Source organism: Podarcis erhardii, assembly GCF_964252035.2.
Source record: "Podarcis erhardii genome assembly, chromosome: 6".
Classification (NCBI taxonomy): domain Eukaryota; kingdom Metazoa; phylum Chordata; class Lepidosauria; order Squamata; family Lacertidae; genus Podarcis; species Podarcis erhardii.
In genome coordinates this window covers 88081963-88107762 of record NC_138510.1, presented here as the reverse complement: position 1 = coordinate 88107762, position 25800 = coordinate 88081963, and the positions used below count along the sequence as shown (strand labels likewise).

At 42.4% G+C, this 25800-nt stretch overlaps 1 protein-coding gene and 1 long non-coding RNA gene across 4 annotated transcripts in view; one reads left to right on the top strand and one right to left on the bottom strand.

The window, feature by feature from the left end:
- PLA2G4A (phospholipase A2 group IVA) overlaps positions 1-25800 on the top strand; it is a 909235-nt gene that overhangs the window by 566840 nt on the left and 316595 nt on the right. Inside the window, exon 18 of one of the 3 annotated variants that reach the window (XM_081865874.1) lies at positions 3107-3125. The exons of the other annotated variants lie outside the window; for them this stretch is intronic. The gene's annotated coding sequence lies outside the window, so the exon portion shown is untranslated. Of the gene's footprint in view, positions 1-3106; positions 3126-25800 lie in introns of those variants that run through there. 3 annotated transcript variants of the gene reach the window in all.
- The window catches only part of LOC309344016, an 805887-nt gene that overhangs the window by 695592 nt on the left and 84495 nt on the right, over positions 1-25800 (bottom strand). The window lies entirely within an intron of this gene.

The following is a 25800-nucleotide window of genomic DNA, read 5'->3' as shown; positions in this document are numbered from 1 at the left end:
TAAAAACGCATCTGTTTCCACCGAAAAACCTTTCAGGGGATGGTTTGCAACAGTTTAGCACCATTTTTGAGTGAATTGCAGAACGTCAGAAATTTTGAAGAAATTGTGACCACGCGGCTTAGGGATTTTTTAAAAAAAAGTTGTTCTGACCTCGAGCACTAATTCTGTTTTTGATGATAAAAACCCACCTGTTTCCACCAAAAAACCTTTCAGGGCATCGTTTGCAAATGTTTGGCACCATTTTTGAGTGAATTGCAGAACATCAGAAATTTTGCAGAAATCGTGACCGCGCGGCTTAGGGATTTTTCAAAAAAAGGTGTTCAGACGTCGAGTGCTAATTCTGTTTCCGATGATGGTTTGCAACAGTTTGGCACCATTTTTGAGTGAATTGCAGAACGTCAAATTTTTGGTGAGATTGTGACCGCGCCTTAGGGATTTTTTTTAAAAAAAGTTGTTCAGACGTTGAGGGTTAATTTTGTTTTCGATGATAAAAACGCATCTGTTTTCCTGAAATTGTGACCGCTTAGGGATTTTTTTTTTTTAAAAATTGTTCAATTCTGTTAATTCTGTTTCTGATGATAAAAACCCACCTGTTTCCACCAAATAACCTTTCAGGGCAGATTTTTTTCCTGTGATAAAAAGCCTTTTGTTTCGAACGCCAAACCTCTCAGGGGAGCATTTGCAACCGTTTGGCAACATTTTAGAGTGAATGGCCGAAAGTCCAATTTTTGATGAAATTGTGACCCCGGGGCTGAGGGATTTTTTCAATAAAATCTTTTTGGGCTGGTTAAGTTGTTGAGGGCTGATTTCTTTTCCAGTGATAAAGACCATTCTGTTTCGACCGCCAAAGTTAGCCAAAGTTTTTTGAAAAAATCCCTAAAGATTTTTTTGAAAAAATCCCTAAGCCCCGGGGTCACAATTTCATCAAAAATCTGACTTTGGGCAATTCACTCAAAAATGGTGCGAAACGGTTGCAAATGCTCCCCTGAAAGGTTTGGCGGTCGAATCAGAAGGCTTTTTATCAAAGGACAGGAAATCAGCCCTCGACAACTTAACCGGCAGAAAAGGATTTTTTTGAAAAAATCCCTAAGCCCCGGGGTCACAATTTCCTAAAAAATCTGATTTTGGGCAATTCACTCAAAAATGCCGCCAAACGGTTGCAAATGCTCCCCTGAAAGGTTTGGCGGACGAATCAGAAGGCCTTTTATCGCAGGACAGGAAATCAGCCCTCGACAGTTTAACTGGTAGAAAAAGATTTTTTTGAAAAAATCCCTAAGCCCCGGGGTCACAATTTCATAAAAAATGTGAATTTCGGCAATTCACTCAAAAATGGCGCCAAACGGTTGCAAATGCTCCCCTGAGAGTTTTGGCGGTCTAAACAGAAGGCTTTTTATCATTGGATAAGGAATCAGCCCTCAAAAACTTGACCGGCAGAAAAAGATTTTTTTGAAAAATCCCTAAGCCCCGGGGGGGTCACAATTTCATAAAAAATCTGACTTTTGGCAATTCACTCAAAAATGGTGCCAAACGGTTGCAAATGCTCCCCTGAGAGTTTTGGCGTTCGAATCAGAAGTCTTTTTATCACTGTACAGGAAATCAGCCCTAGACAACGTAACCGCCAGAAAAACATTTTTTTGAAAAAATCCCTAAGCCCTGGGGTCACAATTTCATAAAAAATCTGACTTTCGACAATTCACTCAAAAATGGTTCCAAACGATTACAAATGCTCCCCTGAGAGTTTTGGCGGTCGAATCAGAAGGCCTTTTATCACAGGACAGGAAATCAGCCCTCGACAACTTAACCGCCAGAAAAAGATTTTGTTGAAAAAATCCCTAAGCCCCGGGGTCACAGTTTCATTAAAAATCTGACTTTGCGGAATTCACTCAAAAATGCCGCCAAAGGGTTGCAAATGCTCCCCTGAAAGGTTTGGCGGTCGAATCAGAAGGCCTTTTATCACAGGACAAGAAATCAGCCCTCGACAACAACTTAACCGGCAGAAAAAGATTTTTTTGAAAAAATCCCTAAGCCCAAGGGTCACAATTTCATCAAAAATATGACGTTCTCCAATTCACTCAAAAATGGTGCCAAACGGTTGCAAATGCTCCCCAGAGATTAGGCGGTCGAATCAGAAGGCCTTTTATCACAGGAGAAGAAATCAGCCCTCGGCAACCTAACCGGCGGGAAGGTAAATGGCATTTCCATGCACTCTGGTTTCCATCACGGTCTTCTGTTGTGCCAGAAGTGGTTTAGTCATGCTGGCCACATCACGCAGAAAGCAGTCTTTGGACAAACGCCGGCTCCCTCAGCCTGAAAGCGAGATGAGCGGCACAACCACATAGTCACTGGACTTACCGTCCAGGGGTCCTTTTACCTTTTAATGGAGAGGAGAGGTTGCTTGTTCCTCTTTCATTATCGCTGTTATGTCTGTACTGGACCATGTTATACTCTGCCAGACTGAAACAGCTGAGTGATACAGTCCTTGGAAGCAGCAGAACTGTATTCCAGCCTTGGTTTCCTTTGACTTTAGTATTGTTTTTGACCTGCTTCTGTTTGCTTAGCTTCCTCAGTCCTCAAAGCATTTCTGAGTCCAAGCACATTTGTTTAGTTTATTCCCAGTTATCTGTGGGCAAGCAAGTATATTATATCAAAATGACAGCCGGCCTGTCTCCTGAGCCTAACTTGCTAGCAGAGTTGATTTTTATTTGAGAAAGTCATTTCTGGTTTGTTCCCCAAGGAAAAAATCTTTGTGGAAATGTTAATGAGGGTTTTCTTATCTGTAGGAAGTATGCGTGTAAGTGTTTAGTCACATTCATGGGCTTCTGTGACAAATGTCAGAAGAACACTGGAAATGAGTGTTTGAAATTGTGTGCATGTGGGAGATTAATGCATAATATCATTTTCGCTTCTTGGGATTCAAATGCTTGAATGAGCAGAAATAGACTCTTGGTGTGCAGATCAATAGCAAAATGAATTGCCTGAATATTGACATGGGGTGCTTTCTTTTTAAAAAAACCCATATGTATCTTGGTTGAAGAAGTGAAGCAAATTAAGGAGGGAGAATAAAATCTCCAACAAAAAAATTGTAACAGGATATATAAAGGCTAAGGGACACGGGTGGCGCTGTGGTTTAAACCACAGAACCTAGGACTTGCTGATCAGAAGGTTGGCGGTTCAAATCTCTGCAACAGGGTGAGCTCCCGTTGCTCGGTCCCTGCTCCTGCCAACCTAGCAGTTTGAAAGCACATCAAAGTGCAAGTAGATAAATAGGTACCGCTCTGGTAGGAAGGTAAATGGTGTTTCCGTGCGCTGCTCTGGTTCGCCAGAAGTGGCTTAGTCATGGTGGCCACATGAGCCGGAAGCTGTACGCTGGCTCCCTCGGCCAATAAAGCGAGATGAGCGCTGCAACCCCAGAGTTGGTCACGGCTGGACCTAATGGTCAGGGGTCCCTTTACCTCTATAAAGGCTTGTTGTTGTTTAGTTGTTTAGTCGTGTCCGACTCTTCATGATCCCATGGACCAGAGCACGCCAGGCACTTCTGTCTTCCACATATAAAGGCTAGAGGATAGTATTTTGAAGAGCTGAGCCTAAGGACACTTCTTACTGTGTCTTAAGGGAACCATGGATTGACTCCCAGTTTGAGGGGCCCTTCAGCAATGGTCTCTTCAGTTTGAGGGGCCCCCATGCCAGTGCCCCTCATATTAGGGGTAGCTCCTCCTCTTGTATGTCACCAGATGTGAGTGGGTGGGGCTGGTTTTAATAATAATAATAATAATAATAATAATAATAATAATAATAATAATTTATTTATACCCTGCCCACTCTGGGCGGCTCCCAAAAAGAATATGAAAAAGAAAAAAGAAAAGAAAAATGAACATTACAAAATTCCCTAAACAGGGTTGCCTTCCGATGTCTTTTAAAAGTCAGATAGTTATAGTGGCACCTTGGGTTACAGACGCTTCAGGTTACAGATGCTTCAGGTTACAGAAGTAACCCAGAAATAGTACCTCGGGTTAAGAACTTTGCTTCAGGATGAGAACAGAAATCGCGTGGCGGCAGCGGGAGGCTCCATTAGCTAAAGTGGTACCTCAGGTTAAGAACAGTTTCAGGTTAAGAACGGATCTCCAGAACAAATTAAGTACATAACCTGAGGTACCACTGTATTTATTTCCTTGAGAATTGAATTACAATTTCATTATACTTATTTAACAATTTCTTTTTTTGATTGCAAACAGCAATTAATACTAACCGATTTATAGTCACTTAAATTTTGTAGATTTGGGCCCACATCATCAGATGCATTCAAGCATGAACACAGACACAGTTTGCCAACTGAGGATAACATAATGCATCTGATGAGGTGGGCTCTAGTCTACAAAAGTTTCTTCTGCAATAAATCTGCTACCATTTCAAGTGCCGCAAGACACTTTCGGTTTTGCTTCAACAGATTAATAGGCCTACATATTCAGAATGTTTTGACCTACAGATTTCTCTTAGCATATAATAAAAATATAAGGCTGTCATCATGCTGCACCTTACTTGACTGTCAGAGGTGATGCTTTGAGTGGTGCATGCTCTGGTTATCTCCCGCTTGGACTACTGCAATGCGCTTTACGTGGGGCTACCTTTAAAGGTGACCCGGAAACTACAACTAATCCAGAACGCGGCAGCTAGACTGGTGACTGGGAGCGGCCGCCGAGACCATATAACACCGGTCTTGAAAGAGCTACATTGGCTCCCAGTACGTTTCCGAGCACCATTCAAAGTGTTGATGCTGACCTTTAAAGCCCTAAACGGCCTCGGTCCTGTATACCTGAAGGAGTGTCTCCACCCCCATCGTTCTGCCCAGACATTGAGGTCCAGCTCCAAAGGCCTTCTGGCGGTTCCCTCACTGTGAGAAGCCAAGTTACAGGAAACCAGGCAGAGGGCCTTCTCAGTAGTGGCGCCCGCCCTGTGGAACACCCTCCCACCAGATGTCAAAGAGAACAACAACTACCAGACTTTTAGAAGACATCTGAAGGCAGCCCTGTTTAGGGAAGCTTTTAATGTTTGATGTATTACAGTATTTTAATATTTTTTTGGAAGCCGCCCAGAGTGGCTGGGGAAGCCCAGCCAGAAGGGCGGGGTATAAATAATAAATCATCATCATCATCATCATCATAGTGTTGGAGGTCAAGGAGAATGGAAGCAGGGGAGGGAGATGGAGGTGGGCAGATCTGAGGTGAACCTTGGAGGAATTGTCAGGATAGACTGGGGCAACTCCCCAGCAAGGATCCTGTTTTTCCCCTGCCTACTGCTTTACTCATCCTTCCCCTCTGCCAGTGAGGCTGAAATGGCAGCATCAGTAGGAGGCAGACAATATGAGCAGAAGAAGGTGGGAAGAGGTCCAAGGGGGATGTTTGGTGAGGTCTAAGATGAAGGGATAGGTGAGGTTTAAAGAGAGGGGCTGGTGAGGGGCTGGAATAAGTGAGGTTGGCAAGCAAAATAAGCAGAGGCACAGCCCTTGGCATTTTACAAATATTCCTGAGCGGGGAGCATCATAGCTCAGTGGTATATGCCCATGTTTTAAATGCAGAAGACTTCAGGTTCTGTCTTGGGAATGAGAGCTGGAAAAGACTTTGGGGAGCTAGTCTACATTGCAATATAGACAATTCTGGGTCCGTGGTCGGACTGAGTGCAAGGAAGCTTCACATGTTCGCATGTTGTTTTCATTATGCAAACTTTGCAAGTGTACTAATGGGATTCAGACACAACATTGATGGCAGAAAGTGAGGAGGAATTAAAGAACCTTTTAATGAGGGTGAAAGAGGAGAGCGCAATATATGGTCTGAAGCTCAGCATCAAAAAAACGAAGATCATGGCCACTGGTCCCATCACCTCCTGGCAAACAGAAGGGGAAGAAATGGAGGCAGTGAGAGATTTTACTTTCTTGGGCTCCATGATCACTACAGATGGTGACAGCAGCCACGAAGTTATAAGGCACCTGGTTCTTGGGAGAAAAGCAATGACAAACCTAGACAGCATCTTAAAAAGCAGAAACATCACCTTGCCAACAAAGGTCTGTATAATTAAAGCTATAGTTGGAAGTGAGAGCTGGACCATAAAGAAGGCTGATCGCTGAAGAATTGATGCTTTTGAATTATGGTGCTGGAGGAGACACTTGAGAGTCCCATGGACTGCAAGAAGATCAAACCTATCCATTCTGAAGGAAATCAGCCCTGAGTGCTCACTGGAAGACAGATCCTGAAGCTGAGACTCCAATACTTTGGCCACCTCATGAGAAGAGAAGACTCCCTGGAAAAGACCCTGATGTTGGGAAAGATGGAGGGCACAAGGAGAAGGGGATGACAGAGGATGAGATGGTTGGAAAGTGTTCTCGAAGCTACCAGCATGAGTTTGACCAAACTGTGGGAGGCAGTAGAAGACAGAAGTACCTGGCGTGCTCTGGTCCATAGGGTCACGAAGAGTCGGACACGACTAAACAACTAAACAACAACAATGGGATTCAAGAGAATTAGTTATCCAGTTTTGGGTTGTTAAATTTATAGCCTGCATCTCCAAATAAAATATCCGGGGGGGGGGCAGCAATAATAAATACACAATAAAAGTAGCCAGCCTGTATAATAATAATATAAACACTAGAATCATTGGGAAAATGTCAGACAACACTAGCCAGTTAAAAGAGAAGAAGAGTGAAATAATAATACCTAATAGGGTGTTTTTTATCTGCTAGCATAAGGACATTGATGAGGGGGCAAGATAGATTTCCCCTTGATAGAAAGATTGGACCAGTTCACTCTTGGGTCTCTTACAACTCTATAATTCCATGATTCTATAGTATTATAATGTGCTGATATGGCATGGAAGAAGTCCAATTAAATTTACAGTCCTGTTTTGAATGAGGCAACAGACATAATTGCACAGATAGATGTAAATTGAAATTTCGATGAAAGCCACTAGGTGTCACTCTAGCCATGCAGACATCTGTTTCTAAGTAATTACAGTGTTATGTTCTGCTTTTAAACTGTGTGTGATGGTTTGTCTCAGCCTCACATTCCTCCACCTACAGCAACTTCAAAAATAGTAATTGATTTGCTTTCCCATTGTTGGTGCCTTACCTAGAGTTCACAGAACTCCGACTCTTTAACTGATATAAGGAACAACAAAATTCAAGCTTCCCTATAGATCTGGAAACATATATCCTATTTTTGAGCAGTTTCCAGTTTTCGGATGCCATCCTTGGTCCATTTACAAGTTTCTGGTAACTTATATCCTGTGTTCTATCTGTTCACAGGAAGAACATGTACCTAGACAAGAGGTATAATTGGTTCTCAGTAAATATATCTATCCTAAGAGAATGTTCCACTTTTCAGCTGGTATGTCAGCACAGAGTATGAGACCCATGGACATAAAAGCGGGGGTGGAATAAATGTCCCTGAAGTACTGAACTGATCTGTATGTAGCTGTCACTTCAAAACCCACAACCTCACGTTCCCCTTCCCTCCAGCTGCAGATTTAGATTTGAGAAACTCTTCCTCTTCGGTGTGATGCAATTTCAGCCTTTCCTTCCATTTTCATGTCATTCCTGTTGCAGGTTCATGTGAAAGCAAGCCCATCAGAAGGAAACTCCAAGTTTTGGGTACATGAGTTAATTATGAGTACCATAATTGCTGGCTTTCTTGGCAGTCCGAAATGCTTGTGAAAAGGTCTAGCGCAAGATGCTTTGTGGTGGACAGCATATGAAATATAATAAAACCAGTCCATAACTTTAAATGTATCTGAAGAAGTGTGCATGCACACCAAAGCTTATACCGAAAACTACTCAGTTGGCCTCTAAGGTGCTACATTATAATTTTTAAATTCTTTTGGAAGGATTCTTTTAAAGACTTTCTTAGATCATGTAACTTTTCTGAAGGCTTGATTCTTTTAAGGGAGTTTTTAGGTTTTTAAGAAGAGTCTTTTTAACTACCTTTTAAAAGAATTGTTTCAATTTATTTAAACTTTTAATACTTTTTTTTACATAGAATTTTTAGCTACTGCACAAAAGCGGTAGCAGCACAGGCCTTCTAAATCCAGCATAGGCGGATATAGGGCAGCACGACTGGTTTCCCCACACTGGGCACTGAGTCTAGGGCATGCCACAGGGTGTCACAATTATGACCTTGTGAATTGAGCGAGGGGGTGGCACTGAATTTTGGCCTCACACAGGGCGCCGCTGAAATTTGAAATACCAGAGTCCGCCCCTGTCCCAAATCACCTTGCCCGGAATGCCTCACTTTGAGGAAAAACCTCTTCCCATGAGCAAGACATGGGGATGGAGTGTTCCCAGGTGTCAAAAAAGGTTATTTATGTATGCCACTACTGCGGCCCATGTTTTGTTAGCCCCAAAATTGAAAATGAGCCCCAAAGTCCCAACCAAAGAAGAGTGGTAGCTTAAGTTGACAGAATATGCGCAGCTTGCAGACCGAACATGTAAAATCACAGAACAAGAAGAACATACGTTTAGAGAAGACTGGAAAACGTTTATTGAATATATGGCAAATAACTGTGTACAGCTGAAAATGTGCGCAGCATTAAGATAAATTCAACCGGGTAAATAAGTTTTGATGGATGGAACAATGGAATACTGAATGGTATAGTTTTTGTAAAATATGCAGGGATTTATGATATGCAAAATGAACCACGGAACGAGAAGAAGTGAAGTCATTGATATCTTAAGGATGTAAAAATGAGTACTTTAAATTGTAAAACAAAACAAAAAAATCACAGAGAGAGAGAGAGAGAGAGAGAGAGAGAGAGAGAGAATTTTTCTGGGGGTACGCAGGGGTACGCATACCCCTAAACATTTTGTGAATCTAAGTTTGGCCCCATTGAGGGGCAGTATTTCAATATGAGTAGGAAAATGAGAGTATCCCTAAACATTTATATATTTTTTTAGAAAAAAAAAAGCACTGCACACTTGAGAAAATTGTCTGACTTTAGGTTGTGGCCGATTTCCAACTCATAACACATACTGATGTAATTTGTTACGGACATAGTTTACGGTATTTTGGCTCGAGCCAATGTTGTATACATTTGACGAGGTGCTGCTGTGCAACATTATTTCATTTCATTTATAAATCGCTTCACATGAGGCGTCCCGAAGAGATTTGTGATTTAAGCTTTCAGTTGAGGCCGCAGCCAGGAGGGAATAATGCCAGTATGTGGCCGTTTCCCCCGGGGGTTTTGTTGGTGACTTAGAGGAGTTGAAACACCGTCCAATAGTTTGGGATGGCTCAGGAGAGAAATCCAATGGACAGCAGCATGCATACAAATAACTGGTCCGGGAAGCCATACTTATATTTGGCTATTCTTAAAAAGATTTATAAAATTTATTCTAAATGATTACTGCATGAAATGGATTTGTTTCTTTGAAACCGAAATGGAATTTCTGTTCTAGTGGCTTGGGCCACAGATTCACCTGAACAAACCAAGCTTATAGCAGAATGAAAAATGACAACTGCAAGTGGACAATGGCCTCAAGTGTGGGAAGGATTGGTATCAGGAGGAAATATACAGGGATGTGTTTACATTTTGCAATAGGTTATTAAGTTTTATAGCATTATTATTTTCCTCCAAATTGCCTGCCCTGAGGGAATGCTTTCCACATTGATTTGTCTGTGGAGAAACCCTTGTTTGCTTTCTACATACCTAACACTGGCATATTGTGGAGGATTCTACCTCTCTGCAAAGTGACTCAGTTAACACAGTAGGCCAGACAATGAGACCAGCCTAGCTTTGGTAATGCTTCATTTACATCAGAGAGATTTGGGTGGCACTGTGGTCGAAACCACTGAGCCTCTTGGGCTTGCTGATCAGAACAGCTCCTGCCGACCTAGCAGTTCGAAAGCATGCCAGTGCAAGCAGATAAATAGGTACTGCTGCAGCGGGAAGGTAAACAGCATTTCCATGCGCTCTGGTTTCCATCATCGTGCTCTGTTGTACCAGAAGCGGTTTAGTCATGCTGGCCACACAACCTGTGGACAAATGCCAGCTCCCCCAGTCTGAAAGCGAGATGAACGCCACAACCCCATAGTTGCCTTTGACTGGACTTAACCGTCCAGGGATCCTTTACCTTCTCTCCCCACATGCCTCTAACTCTGCTTTGCCACTGTCCATTGTAGGCAAAGATTTGTAATAGGTAACAAAGTGTCTGCCCTGATCCCCTGGCCTGCCTGGCAGCCAGACGGTGTGCCAAGACAAAGTCTGAGGGTCCATCGGCAAAGTCCACGGTCCGAGATCCAAAGGCAAAGGTCAAGGAACCAGGTTCAGGGTCAACCCAAGTCTGAGGTCAGGATGCAGTCCAGAGTCAAGCCCAAGGTAGAAATTCTTGGAGGTCCAGGAGAATGCAAGATGAAGTCCACATAGCACCTCAGTTCTGCTGCCTGCTGATACTGTTCCTGCTGACTGTAGCATCTGGGCTTGATGAGGCAGATGAACCTCACCTGCTCTCAGCTTGCCCCAGTTGAGGAATCACATACCTCCTTCCCCACCTGGCCAGCTAGTGAACTAGGCTGCAGGCCTTGGCCTGCCTCTGCTTCCTGGAGTGCCACACCCGCTGTTCCCTATGCCTCAGGACCCACCGTGTTTGTGAGGACAGGGGCTCCTCTGGCTCTGGCCCTCCTCTGGCCCTGTTTGGCTTCCTGTGCACTGGCCCCTGGCTCCTCACCCTTCTCTGTGAGTATTACCTAAACCAGCCCTCCTTCCCCATCCCCAGCTTGCCCCCATGTGTCCCACTCCCAGCTGCACCTCCTCTTCCTCCTCCCCGAAGTCCTGAGAGCCAGTGTGGTGTAGTGGTTAAGAGCGGTAGACTCGTAATCTGGTGAACCAGGCTCGCGTCTCCGCTCCTCCACATGCAGCTGCTGGGTGACCTTGGGCTAGTCACACTTCTCTGAAGCCTCTCAGCGTCACTCACCTCACAGAGTGTTTGTTGTGGGGAAGGAAGGGAAAGGAGATTGTTAACTGCTTTGAGACTCCGTAGGGTAGTGATAAAGCGGGATATCAAATCCAAACTACTCTTCTTCTTCTTCTTCTTCTTCTTCTTCTTCTTCTTCTTCTTCTTCTTCTTCTTCTTCTGCCAGTTCATGACAGTGTTTTTCAGTGTTTTTCAGGGAAATGTCCATCATCCCTGACCATCTCGTTTTGGATCCCCTGTTAAGCTGTAAGACACCGTCTCATAAAATTGGCACAGGTGCCGCTTTCAAAACCCGAACTAAAGGAAATGTTTTTCCAGATGAAAAGGAAAATGCTTATCACTGCAGCAAAGAGGGTGGCCCCGAGCTCAGTTGCTTCCCTTTGTACTGTATCTTCATTCTCTGAAAGTTACTGTGAGCTGTCAGCTGTGTGATATGAGATAATGCATGTTCTTCATACTTTTGTCCATTTACTGTATTTCTTTCCCCCAATTTGAACTATAAAATGGTGATTTTCTTGAGTCAAAATGAGAGCACCCTTAAACATTTTTTTTAATGGAAAAAAGCACTGGTTATATGTCAGGGACTCCATGGTGCAAAAACGTGGGGAGTGGAGTATGTGAATGGGGAACAGTTTGCCACTTGAATGGGTTGCACTGCAAGCGGCTGTTGAATGGGAAAAATTTGCCTGCTTGGAAACGGAACTTCTATGGGGGGAATGAATTTGGGAATGATGAATTTGGGTTGGAGTTATTACACAATGGGCCAATCCAGAAATAGTGTATGCTAAGCTGGTGATGTACTGGGGCCTTCGTGCAAGGGCAGGTATTATTTTGGGGGGAAATGGATGTGAGATGCAACTGGATGTTTCTTGCTGAAAAAATGTAGCCTTATTGGAGTTCACCTATTGGGTCTGCGTTGCTCCGGGACAGGAGGAAGGAAGTCAAATGACACCGAGGTTGATTCAAAGAAAGAGTTTATTCTGCTGTCCGGATAGCAGAAGGCACTTGCATGATCAAGTCCACAGCAAGTCCAAAGAAATGAGAAGTTTCATGCAGTATATATACCCTCCAGACACCCTCTCCCTCCTTCCCCAGGAGTCCAACCACGTCAGCCTATGTACGCAGGTTGACATCACATATGTTCTTGCTCTGGTATTCTTAACCATAAAAGGGAATTCTTTCCTGCACTTCTGACCATAAAAGGAGCTTCCTCTTCCTAATCTTATCTTGGAGGAAGAGGTCATCATCTCCGAGAACACGCTCTGGCAACTTAGGTCTGTGCGTCTTTTGTGGTCAGGATATAAGATAAAGCACAGACGTGTCTTCTCTGTTCTACTGGTACAGTGAAGGCCATACTTGCCGTCACAACTGATAAAGGAGAGGGCTCTGAGCACTTGTTTATACAGCTGAGCTTTTGTTTATGCATTGAGCTCAGAGCTCAAGTTAATGGATTTTAGCGAAGGAAAAATAAGGATTTTGGTGCAGTTTCAAACTGTCTGCACAGTCAGTTTTGGGTTTGGGAAACCCATTCCTTCAAAAACTTACCTGACAGGGGAGACACCTTGATCATTGTTCTGTATAAGGAACCTGCCGCTCAACGGACTGTTGCTGTTTGCCATTTATTCTTTCCCATTTTTATTGTTCTTTTGTTTATTGTATCTTACTCGTTTGTTAGCTGCCTTAGGAACATAAATTTATTTAGGAGGAGAGGGTTTTAAATAATGTTAGTTAGTTAGTTCCCCTTATTTAACTCTCAGTTGCTTTCTGTCATTCCAAGAGTGTAATAAATTGTCTTCCCTTTGCCTATGATCCAAAGTAGAGCAGTCAAATGAAAAAAGAGCATTTAGTGAATAATCACCTGCATTTCAAGTGGCTGGTCAATTGAGTTTAAATAACTTTATAGATCACCTAAAGCTTTTGAGATACTGAAGAAAATGTCAAAGAGTTTCTGGATATTGAAGCTCGGATAGCTTACAATTTTAACGAACAAAAGCATGCCCTCCAAGTATCCCTGTGTTCCGGGGGCAGTACCAGAATTATGAATGCCATTCTGGAATGTTCCTATTTACCCTGCCATTGCTGCTACAAAGCTCATGGAGGAGAGTGAAATAAAATCGAGATTAAGGGGTTTTCTCAGAATGGTGGAGGGTTTGCATGCTGTGCTCCATTGGTGTCATGGTGGTGGAAATGCTTGTGTGTGTGTGAGAGAGAGAGAGAGAGAGAAATGGGGGGGGGGGTCTAGGAGAGTCAGTAGGATGAGAGGTGAGAAATGTCCTTATTTTCATCTGAGGAATGTTGGAGGGTATGAAAGCAACCACCTATTATTAGAATGGAAGGCTATCTTTAATGCTTTCTTGTTTATCTCTTATACATATTGGATGATAGCCCAAGAAAAGTTTTAATTGATTAATCAGACAAAGCAGCCATACTCCAAAGATAAGATTGGCACAAGGCAACCCTGTCTTTTCCTTCACCTCGTGGAGGAGGCAGAATTATTATTAGCCGCATGTAAGTTGTTCCTCTGAATTGTGGCCTTCAACTTGTGGGGAACCATGTGAAAAGATAGTTAAACCAAAAATTTCATGGCCCATGGGGCCACAGGAAGCTCTGGATCTTTCTCTCTGAGGGTGAAGAGATTGTTCCAACCTCAGAGAAGATGTATTGTCAGATTCCCCCTTCCTCACCATTTCTGAAATTTCTGGTGTCCTTTCCTTACCAAGGACTCAATGTCTGCCTTCTCCTTAGTCCCCCTGTATAACCCCTAATGATGCTAACTCCAGAGCTTCTGTAGTTTGTTCCTGTATATTTTTCCTAATGGAGTGGATAGTTTAAACCAAACCACAAATAAAGGAATACAAGACCACTTCTCTGCCCTCACTTTAACCCTGATGGCAAGAGTCTGGCTGGGCACTGAAGGCAGGGGACAAAATTGACTTTGGTCCTCCTTATCCCCAGCTTTAAAATGGCTTCCTAAATCTGTTTCTACAGATTGGCTTCAATTAAAAGAAAACCATGTAATTGTCAAATGACAATGTTCCACTAAAAATAGACATCTTTAGTTTGTACAGTGATGATTATGGAACCAATTCTTTTTTTAAAAGCATCAATGAGATTATCTATGTATGTTAATATCGAAGTAAGTAGCCATCCACTGAGGAGGGGAAAACCTTTGTATCTCACTTCAGAAAAGTGAAATCTGACATACACACAGCAATCAATGTTCTGAAAACAGCACTACTAAGTATAAAGCATTCTCAGATCTCAGTGTTTTTTTGTTCCAGTCAAAGGAAGACATAAAAAAAGATAGAATCGCTCCCTTTGATCACATAAAGATATTTACATTTTATCTGAATCTAGAAGGGGGGGGGCACCAATGTAACAGAGGTAGTTGCAGAATATTTAATCTTTTAAAATGACAATTTCTCTATGACTCCTGACTTTAATGTGGTTTTGGTACTGTGCGTTCAGGGTGAAATGAATTTCCCCGACTTGGTTAATTAAACTTTGAAGATGCAGCTCTTGAGAGGGGAGGGGGAAGGGAGAGAGGAAGAGACAGCTCAGTGCAAAACACATTTAGGTGTGGGGATGGAAGAACTGACAGAGTAATTACTTTTATAGAACACATTTAGGTTTAGAAACGGTGAGTTAGCAAAAAGAGCATACTGTCTCTTTTATAATAGTGAAGGCGAATATGCACACACAAACACACAGAGTTTGCTTTGTAAACCTGCAATCCACAAGTCACTTAAGCAGTAGGACGACACATGAAGTATGTAAATTGCCACCTCAGGAGCATACCATTTTAAAATGGTGTCTTCTTCTTTGGCGATCCCTCGTAGCTGAGTAAGATTGTCTTCCATAAACATGGTCTTAACAGTGAGTCCGTAAGTGACTGTGGAGGCCAATTCTGAATCCACGCGTCTTTCCACAGTGGGGACATAGGTTTCCGGGAGGGAGTTGATCACAGTGAGGGTTTGCCAAATGTGCCTTTCTCTTAGCACGTTTCTCCCTTTCGTCCTAAGTTTGTTTGTTTGTTTGTTTGTTTTTCAAGTTCAGCATTGTTTTTTAATCAGTACTGTAATGTAGTAGGACTGCCGATTATTTGCTACAATTCTGCAAGAAGAATTTTTTAAAATATTTTTTTTTATTAACAAACCAATCAAATCACCTTAATTCCAAATTACAAAGCCAAATTTTTAAATTTTTGTTGGGGGTACCCATGCTTCGAACTCAGAAAGGGATCCAAACATCTCTCTTGCTGCTGCTTTAATGCTCACAGTTCTGTCCAAATAGCATTCACAGTTCCGTCCAATCTTCTCTCCATTGTTTTCCTCATTTTCTTGTTGTTGTCATATATTCCTTTCTTTGTGACCTCTGATAGTCTCCACAAGCGGGTTGAAAACAAACGTTGTTATATCCTGTGTGGATTTTCCATTCCTCCAAGAGCCATATTCAAACAGACAGACGCCATTTCCACACTTCCGTACAAAACATTCTTAAAGTCTGCCCATTAATCCTCGCAGGTCTGTCAGTCTCTCCTCAATCTTCTTAGGGGGTTCTGCCAGGTCAAACTCACAGTTCGATATAATAACAAAGCCATGGTCTCCTCCCCCTCGATCATAAATCCTGTAGCCAGGCCTGCTTCCTAACGAGTCTCTTTTTATAACTGCGTCATTCCAAAGGCCCTTTCATTCCTTTCCAGATATTCCACAAGCCATGTCTTTCATTAGTAATTTATTTCCACACAGTTCTTAATCCGGTCCCGCTTATAATCAGTAATTGCAACGATTCTTCTTGGGGGGAGGATTGTTAGGTAATCACATAAGATAAAAAAAGAGAGAAAAGTCCCCCCCCATTCTGTCCCGTTCCAACATACCGACCCTTTGATGTGTCTTCTTCTTGATATATTTTCCTGTTAAATCCAGCCCATCGCTCCACTTCACAGAGGTCACTTCAATTAGCAGTCTTAACTCGCGTTCTTCACTTGAAATATGTGCATTTGCTTCTCTCTAATTGTTTATTATAAGCTCCTGCAACCAGGCCGCGTGATCAGAGAAAGCATCCGGGAGAGCCGTCCCACATGGGTGCTGTGCGCCAATGCCCTCACCCCTTCTTTCGAACTCAGGGGTGATTTATGGCAACCACAGGCGAGGCAGTGTTCCCCATTCCCTTGGGGTAACAAGGGAGGCTGCATACTCCCATATCAGCCTCTTAATTACCTCGTGTGAGCCAGAGAGACGGTATTGTCGGCCATCTTCCAATGCGCCCCTAGCGGCCCCCCCTTTTGTCCTAAGTTTGAGTGTCTTCCAAGCCCATGACACCTTTGGTAAAGGCTGTTCTCCAACTGGAGCGCTCGCAGGCCAGTGTTTCCTAGTTGTCGGTGTTTATACTACATTTTTTAGATCAGCCTTGAGAGAGTCTTTAAACCTCTTTTGTTGACCACCAGCATTACACTTTCCATTTTTAAGTTTGGAATAGAGTAGTTGCTTTGGAAGATGATAATCAGGCATCAGCACAACATGACCAGGCCAATGAAGTTGATGTGGAAGAATCATTGCTTTGACACTGGTGATCTTTGTTACTTCCAGTACACTGGCATTAGTGTGCCTGTCTTCCCAAGTGATGGGTAATTTTTTGGGGAGACACCATTGACTTTAAAATGGTGTATCCAACCCTGAAATAAACAGTGTGGGGGTGAGTTAAGAGCACTTTTTTTTCTTCCCTCTCTTTTTTTGGAAGTGCATTTGGGTCTGGTTTGTAAGTATAGTAAGAAACGAATGTTAAAATATTAAAGGTGGCCTTTTCTTCCTTTAATGGTAGCTTGTGCTTATTTTAAAAATGTTTAAAATAATTTTTATTGAAGTATAAGTAGCTAGTGTTAATTAAATTACACAGCATTCCATACTTACTTCATCTCAGAAAGGCACATTGACGGTTGGGTGGCCTGTAAGTTAATTTAATTTTAATCAATTCATTAAGAAGCGAATGCCTGATGTATTAAAACTTATTGAATTGGTCCAGTTTCTTGCATTCATTAATATTGTCTAAGTAGTTGAAATGTAGGACAATTCCCAGTTTAAGAATAGTTTTATGGTGAAATCAATGCTGTGTTTTTTTTTCTAGAAAAAGAGGTTCTGGAACGCACCATGAACACCTCCCTCATTCTTTTAGAACTCACCTGAGAGATTCCAGAACTGAGTTCTGGTGAGTTCCAGCTGAAAAAAGCCCTGGGTACAATCCTGTACACTACTGCATGCACAGAGTAGAATGTGGTGGGGCCACATATCACAGTAGAGGCAGAAGCTGGCACAGAGTACTGAGGTAATTAATACTGCGCATATGGCAGCCGTTGGGTGAATAAAAATTGGCTCTTCTTTGAAATAAAAATGCTCCAGTCCAAAAATATGGCTCCAAAGCTTTACTTACAGAACTTAACTCCAAAACAACTTAAAACAAATAGTTACATTCATTTAGTTGCATAATTTCTTATACTTGTTCCATAAAACATAATTATCTTCGATTACAAACCTCTTGAATCCTGAGCTAAAAATCAAAGCTCTGTCTCTTCCCCATAGAGCCTCCATTAGCCTGAGGCTGTTTACTGGAGAACAGAGATGAACAAGTCCATTCTCTTTAGTAGCTTAGAACAAAAAGCTTATGCAACCAAGATTAGCATATGCATACTGTAGGCCTGTAACACAATCTCTTTCCTCTGACTGAGCCAGCAGATATACAGTCCCATGACACAGCCCTACTAATGATCAACCTGTTAGGCTGTTCTTCAGCTTCAGTGGAAATTTCTAGTCGTGCTTCACAGTATTCAAAACAAGCACATTCTATATTTATTTTCTATTTCAATGGACATTAAACAATTATATGCAACATAGGCCATAGAAGTCTATTTTGACTAGGTGAAAAATGGGATAGGATTGTGAAACCCTATCTTCTTCACAACTATTGGTGGTTCAGGAGCCCTGACTTCATTTTCAACACGCCAGCCTAATCAGTAGATTAATCAACCCAATGTTAGGTTGATTGATTGGGCAGGGGCATTAATCAATGGGATTGCAACTTAAGGGCATAGCTTTTTTCATTCACTCATTACAGCATTATTCTCAAACCGAAACGGCCTAAGAGAAATTAAAAGAAATAAGGCAGATGGCCTTGCCTTTCAATAGCAAATGATAGCATTTATTAAATTGCAGGTCCTTCTGCATTTCCTTCTGCATTTTGAAATGACATCCTTTGAAGTTTTGTTAATATGCAACTTTATTAATTAAATATCTATCCTGCCCTTCCTCCCAAAGGAGCCCAAGGCAGCAAACAACAAAGCGGTAAAATGATGCAACTTAAAATAAAATAAAACACATTTAAAACATTTAAAAACAATTTTAAACTTCTTAAAAGAGATTCATACCTTCATAACTAATAATTGCAATGTTGTCAGGAAAAGTATCTTCCTGCCTTCAAATGCCATTATTATTGTTTTTGTTATTAATCGAATACAGACTGTTTCCCATTCAAGGATGCTGAAGCAGTTTACAGACTAAGATAACAACACTAAAATGTTGAAAACATAAAATCCAAATAATATTAAAAAACACAAAAAACTAGTTAAAACCAACAACAAACAATGAGCAACATCAGGGATAGACACAATATCAATTATGGGCCAATAACTTACTTGGGAACTTTCTATTTACTTTCTATTTAAAGTAAATCAGAGTGTAAAGTCTGAGCAAAGAAGATGTGTTTTTAGCTCCCTTCGGAAGCTGTAAACTTACTATAAACTTTTAATACTACTGAGGATGGGGCTCTTATGACTGTTGCGCTTGGTTGTTATGAAAAAGGCAGCCATTACTTTGCATTTCTCCTTATTGCTCAATTGGCAGGTGCAGCTGGCAAAATAAATGTAGTCGCATAGTGACTTGTTTGCCACAGACAGAATTACTTCCTGTATCACCAAGCATGCAGCTCTAAAATCCTTTCACTTTACGGTTACCCAGGAAACTGAAAATAAAGCAATGCTGGAAGGAAGGGGTAAGATTTCATTTTAACAAGTTGAGCATAATCTAGTAGATTAGATGAGATTTATCCCATTGTTATCCTGAGTGCTTCTCGGCAGAGTGGCTTTGCACAGCAGCAAATCTGGAATGGGTATTATCTTTTGGTTGCCCTCAGAGAAGTGACTCTGTGAAGAAGCTGTTCCTGAACCCACGGAGGGAAACCAACAGAAAATAGAAAATACAGGAGATTCCATTTCTTGGTCCTTTCCGTGAAGGGAAAATGCAGATTGACAAGACTAGATGGGTCCGTGAAGGGAAAATGCAGATTGACAAGACTAGATGGGTACCCAAGAATGATCTGCTGCAGTCTGGACCTTGAAAAGAAGATGACAACCCACCCACTTGTCATCTACAGCTAAAACCACTCAAACTTTTAATCAATGGTCTTCAGACCACTCTGGACAATGATGTATCCCTTTCAAAGAGATTTTGTGGTAGGGCTATACTTGCTTACAAACTGCCACTCCTCTCGCAGCCTAAAGCTGCAATTCTTATGGCACTAATATTACATCCACAACATGATAGACCCATTCATCTGTTCATCTTCCAGTGAGTTGTATGCCATCATCCATCAGCACTGATGGATAGCTTAGTTGGTTGGAGCGTGGTACTGGTAGCGCCAGGATTGCAGGTTCAATCCCCCGCAAGGGACAACTGCATACTCCGGCATTGCAGGGGGATGGACTAGATGATTCTCAGGGTCCCTTCCAACTCTGTGAATCAGGACTGCATTGCAGTTTTTGGAAACGTGGACCACTTATAAATGCCATCTCCAACTCCTCAAAAGATTCCATCAATGGTGTTTTTACAGATTACTTGGGAAGACAGGCGAACTAATGCCAGTGTAATGGAAAAAGCAAAGATCACCAGTGTCACAGCAATGATTCTTCAACATCAACTTCATTGGATTGGTCATGTTGTGCAAATGCCTGATTATCGTATTCCAAAGCAACTACTCTATTCCGAACTTAAAAATGGAAAGTGTGATGCTGGTGGTCAACAAAAGAAGTTCAAAGGCTTTCTCAAGGCAAATCTTAAAAAATCTTACGGGCTCACTGTTAAGACCGTGTTCATGGAAGGCAATCTTACTTGGCTATGAGGGATCGCCAAAGAAGCAGCAGCAGAATTTGGTGACGTGTGAATTTCAAAGGATGGCTGAATTTTAGCTTGCATATTTTTTCGGAAAGTGTGTATTGGGTAAGTTTGCTTTCAAATGCAAACTGAATCAGATGTCTCCTCCGTTCCTAGCTGTATAAGAGTGTGCATCAGATTTGCATTATCTCATACTGTTGACTTGAGTTTCAGCACTCTTAGCAAAGGTTTGGCTGCCAGTGGGTTTGATGGCTCTCCAGTCCCAGGATATGTTCAGCAGGAGGTCCAGGGGATGGTTTTAATTAGCCCCTTCGGGATTCATCTGTACAACCACCTGCATTATAAAGTTTTTAAGAATGCAAAACAGCAGAAATTTATGGTCTGCCCTACTAAAGCATTGTTTCTGACACCCCTGAATTTTCATGCAAATTATTCAGCGGGTGTAGGTGAGCCACAAGTGGCATGCTATTTTCAGAACACATTAATGCACACAATTAATATACAATCAGACATGGGTCAACCAACTGGGTCGCACTTGATTTCTCAATAACACAGTGGGTGGGAACATCTCTGTTTATGGATGTGCATCTCTGACCTTTCCTTCTTCCTTTTGTATTAATTTGAAGGAAATGAATGTTGCCCTCAGTTAAAGGGCAGGATGTGTCTTTCAGATTATTCATATACCTGAAAACACAGTGCTTTTGGGTTCTTTCCCTCAAACTGGGATGAAGTCTCTTGGGAGAAGTATCACTTGCGGGGTTTTTAAATGTATGAATGTATTGAGATTTCTACACCAACAAGGGGCTTTTAGCCCAATTTTGCATCTGAACAACATAGGAACTTCAGCAGCAAAAGGTTTGTTTAGCACTCCTGCAACCTCTGTAAAAAAAGCGTTGAAGAAAGTTTAGGAAAAAGGACCCCTTCAACCCCACTACTCCTGCCTGTCTGGTCAGTCATTCCCTGGTTAGTCACCCCCCCCCCAATGATCCTCTGGTTATCCAAGTGGTAGTCCCTCCAATGGCTGAAAAAACAACTTTTTTATAGCAGATGTGCTGCCACTGCTGAATTGGGACTCCAGGCAGTCTTATCTGCCATTTTCATTTCTCCTGATGCCTCTGAGCCCAGAGTCACTCTGTGGAATTAAAGATGGCAGATTTGACAGTGGCCCTGGTCTGTCCTCAACTCCTATCTAGAGTTCTTCTCTCTTTCTTTCCCCCCATCCATTCCCTGCAACCTACAGACCTTCTGGACTTTATGTGTTGCAATGCTTCTGCAGAGGCCCCCTTTTCATTTACCTTCTTGCTTCAGTTCCCTTTTATCAACCTCTGGACTTTTTTTTCTTCCAGATGCCTTCAGATCACCTATCTTTCTTTCAGGTTACTTTTTCATTCTGTCTACATTCTTCATTGAACCATCGTTCCACACCGGGCTCCACAACCTTTAACTTGCTTGCCTCGCAAAGCTACGCATTCCTTTCAAGGGCTTTTGTGAGGATTAAAAGGGACGCGGGTGGCACTGTGGGTTAAACCACAGAGCCTAGGACTTGCTGATCAGAAGGTTGGCAGTTCGAATCCCCGCAACGGGGTGAGCTTCCATTGCTCGGTCCCTGCTCCTGCCCACCTAGCAGTTGGAAAGCACGTCAAAGTGCAAGTAGATAAATAGGTACTGCTCCAGCGGGAAGGTAAACGGTGTTTCCGTGCGCTGCTCTGGTTTGCCAGAAGCGGCTTAGTCATGTTGGCCACATGACCTGAAAGCTGTATGCTGGCTCCAATAATTTGGCAAACCACTCTGTTTTTGTCGGTATAATACCACGTTTCCAATTTTTCGCAATCAGTAGCCTTGTGGCTTTGTTGTTGTTGTTGTTTAGTCGTTTAGTTGTGTCCGACTCTTCGTGACCCCATGGATCAGAGCATGCCAGGCACTCCTGTTTTTCACTGCCTCCCGCAGTTTGGACAGACTCATGTTTGTAGCTTCGAGAACACTGTCCAACCATCGCCTTGTGGCTACTGTTGTGTATAAATAAAATGTCTTGTCTTCTTCCTTTAGACTTCCTGATACTATTCCCAATATTGGGAATGCTGTGTTTCCTGTTATGCTATCTTGGAGAAGAGCTTGTGGCTTTGGTGTGCTTTCTGCATCTGTATGCTACACTCAAAATACGTGTTCTCAGAATTCTTCATCATATGAACCTAGTTTCTGCAGCCTGTATAAATTCTGCAAATTAAGCAATATGTGCCTGATTTATTTTGCATGTGTTGCCACAGCCTGTGCCACCGTTCTGCACTTCTTTTTCTCCAGCTCTTTTGCAAAATTGTAGCATGCACTTAGTTTTGGCTACAAGTTCAAAGTCTGTCTTTTGTCACCAGTGGAGATGTAGCCTTTCCTTTCACTGGAGCAATCAGAACTTTAATTTAGCCTGAGCTTTCAACACTTCTGGCTCTTTAGCTTAAGTAATCAGCACTCTCTCTAACTGCTCCCCTTTCAAACTCAGAAGCTGGAAAATTCTGCCCCCTTGCCCCCAGTCAGTTTTAGCTATGCTCCCTACTTCTGGTTAAAGAGCTTTTATTATGGAAATAACAGGCTCCCCAATCAGAATGCAATTAAAATCTCTGATTAAAACATTTAACCAAGTTGACAACCATGATCTTCACGCAATGCATTTTTCTTCCGCTGAGCTCCAAAAGATGTCACTATGTCCTTTTAAACAAAGAAATTGTTCCTGACGTTAACTTCTAATAGGAATGTAGAGGTAGTGCATATACTTCGGCTAAATGAAGGCCCTGAATAATAACTGGACAGCAATACTATTGGGGAAAGCTAACAGAGAGAGCTGAGCCAATCTGCTCTGCTAACCCACCTCCTTTCTCCCAAGATTTTAGTTACGAAGGAGTGATATTTGGTAAATGCTTCCACATCAGTGTGTCATAGTTTCCATCAAGCTTTTTTCCCCCCAGGTGGAATGCAGTTGTGGCACCTCTCCCCACGCCTTTGACTCATGAGAAGACTCCCCCCGGAGCGCAAAGAGGACACCCTCTATGGCAGTGATGGCCAAACTTGGCCCTCCAGCTGTTTTGGGACTACAACTTCCATCATTCCTAGCTAACAGGACCAGTGGTCAGGGATGAGGGGAATTGTAGTCCCAAAACAGCTGGAGGGCCAAGTTTGGCCATGACTGCTCTATGGGCTCTGGAGAGGTTTTCTCATGAGCCAGAGGCGCAGCGGGTCTTTAATGAGGCTCTTCAGCCTCCCGGGCTAACAGCTGATGTGGAAGAAGAAACCTTTCTGCACCTCAGCTCTGCAATTGGCCCTGTCTCTCTGGCAGGAGGCAAGGGGCTCTCAAGCAGGAGGCAAGGGGCAGCAAGCCATCTAACACAAAAGATAGTCACAAGACCTATAAAAAATGTTTAGGGGTACTCTCATTTTATCTCAGGAAAGTCACCATTTTATAGTTCAAATCGGGGAAAATAAATACAGTAAATGGACAAAAGTACAAAGATTCACAAAATGTTTAGGGGTATGCGTCCCCCTGCGTCCCCCCAGGGAAAAAAAGCACTGCACATGACAGCTATTAAAATACAAATGCAACCTAAAATGGTCAATAAAACCAACAGCATCAAGTAAAATCCATTAAACATTCTGGCTAATAAACTGACATGCTTAATCTGACCATAGAAGTTTTGGCATGCAGAGGGCTGGGAGGCCAGCTGGCAAGCCCCAGCTCAGACGTCTCCTTCCATCGGCCCGTGCTCCAACATAAATCAGCGACCCAGGCTTCAAAGCCAGGGCACGCTATCAGCAGAGCGAACTGCGCACACGGAATAGGCTTGAGGAAGCATACTACAACTACAAATTTATTAATCATAAATCAGGACAAAGAAACATGTCATCTCTCTCTCATGTCGTCTCAGAGAGAACAGCTAAAAGCAAAAGCTATACACACAACGGAAGTTCCCAGCATACTGTGCTGGAATGTAAACAGACATGTGACATGTAACAATCTCATGCCTGTTCCTTAAGGTGGAATGGAAATGTCAACAAGAAGATGACCAATAAGGCTACTTGATGGGCTTTCTTATGGGAGATGTGCTTGTTCTTTTTGAACGGCTGGTGGCATCTTGATTCTTGGAACATTTGAACTCTGGTTTAGCATGCCAATTGATTCACCCTGCAGAAAATCAGGGAAGCACGTTAATGTTCTTAATACGTTTTAGTCCTACCTCCAACTGAAATGCTTGCATCTACCCTTTGCTGCCCAAATGTCTTTCCCACTTTGCTTTGTTTTCTCTTTCTCTCTACCATCTATGTGAATTTAGGTTGCAAACCCCTTGGAGCAGGGAGTTGCCTTTAGCTTTTCCTACTTTGCAAAGCATTGTGCTTATTGTTCATGCTGCAAAATGATGGTGATGATGCTAGAATGGTAGTTGGGTTGTGGGGAAAATGTGGGCAGAATCTATTTTACAGAATTTGTTTAAACACACGCACAATTACCACATATACTAGAATGTACGCTAGGAATTGGTAAAGGGTTGCAAGCCAAAAGATCTCACTATGTACATGTTATCTACCAGTGCAATGCATATTTCTCTCGAAGTGTTACTGCTTCTCTTTTTCTATTAGGTTTTACATTGCCATTGCTGCTACCGCTTAATATATTGCCCTAGTGTAGATTAAGAAAGGTATAACATTCCTTACCAGGGGCAAATCACGATGCATCTTCGTCTGTAGAGTCACATGGCTATGAAAGATTATGCATCTTTTATTCAAAATAATGTCCCAAATTGAATATGTAGATCAGTGTTATTCCATCAAGATACTCGACTATTGCATTAAGAGACAGAACACTCCATCTTGCCCATCCCTGAAAAGGCTGCATTTACTGAGTTAGTCAATGTAGGATGGTGGTTTGTTGTTGTTTTTTGAGATATTTTCTAATATGACTCCAACAAGTACTGAGTACTGAGACCGGGGGTGCCAGCTTGAATAAAATATGGGGGGGGCGGGGAAGACAGGTAAGCCCAGCCCCACATAATCGATCACAAGACACGGTGCATGCACACCATTTAAATGGCAATGCCCATCAACTTTGGAGGTGAAGGCAAATATTTTATTGGGGGTGGGGTGGCCCCTACAAGTTGGTTTCTATGACTGAGGCACTGCCAATTATTCTAGCCCATAAACCAATAATCTATACAGCACGTGTTTGCCTGTGTCTTGGATTTAAGTGATTTATTTTCATAGATTATGCCTTTGGCTCAGAAGTTATGTAGGTTCATGGCTGAAAGAATGTGCAATTTAGCCAAAAGATGGTGCTAAAGAATCTCTAGTAAACTTTTGCATGTGTGTGAGAGAGCAGGGGTAGGGGCAGATTGCATATGGCTTTATTTGACTTTTTAATGTGGTGCAGTGTGTGTGTGTGTGTGTGTGTGTGTGTGTGTGTGTGAAAGAGAGGACTGAAATAACAGATGAAATTTGTATTTACACTAAGGCAATATGAATGTAAACAATTTAATTTTAACAGATAAGTACAGCTTCTGTAAATGGATTAATTAGATATTACCAGCTCAGTGGGATCTCTCAGAGTTAAATGTGATAAATGGAAAGGACATTCTTCTAGAGTTGCATTAAATTTTGCAATTACATTAGGCTTTACTGCTAACCTTCCTTGTCCACTTAAGAATGGATGCCAGACAG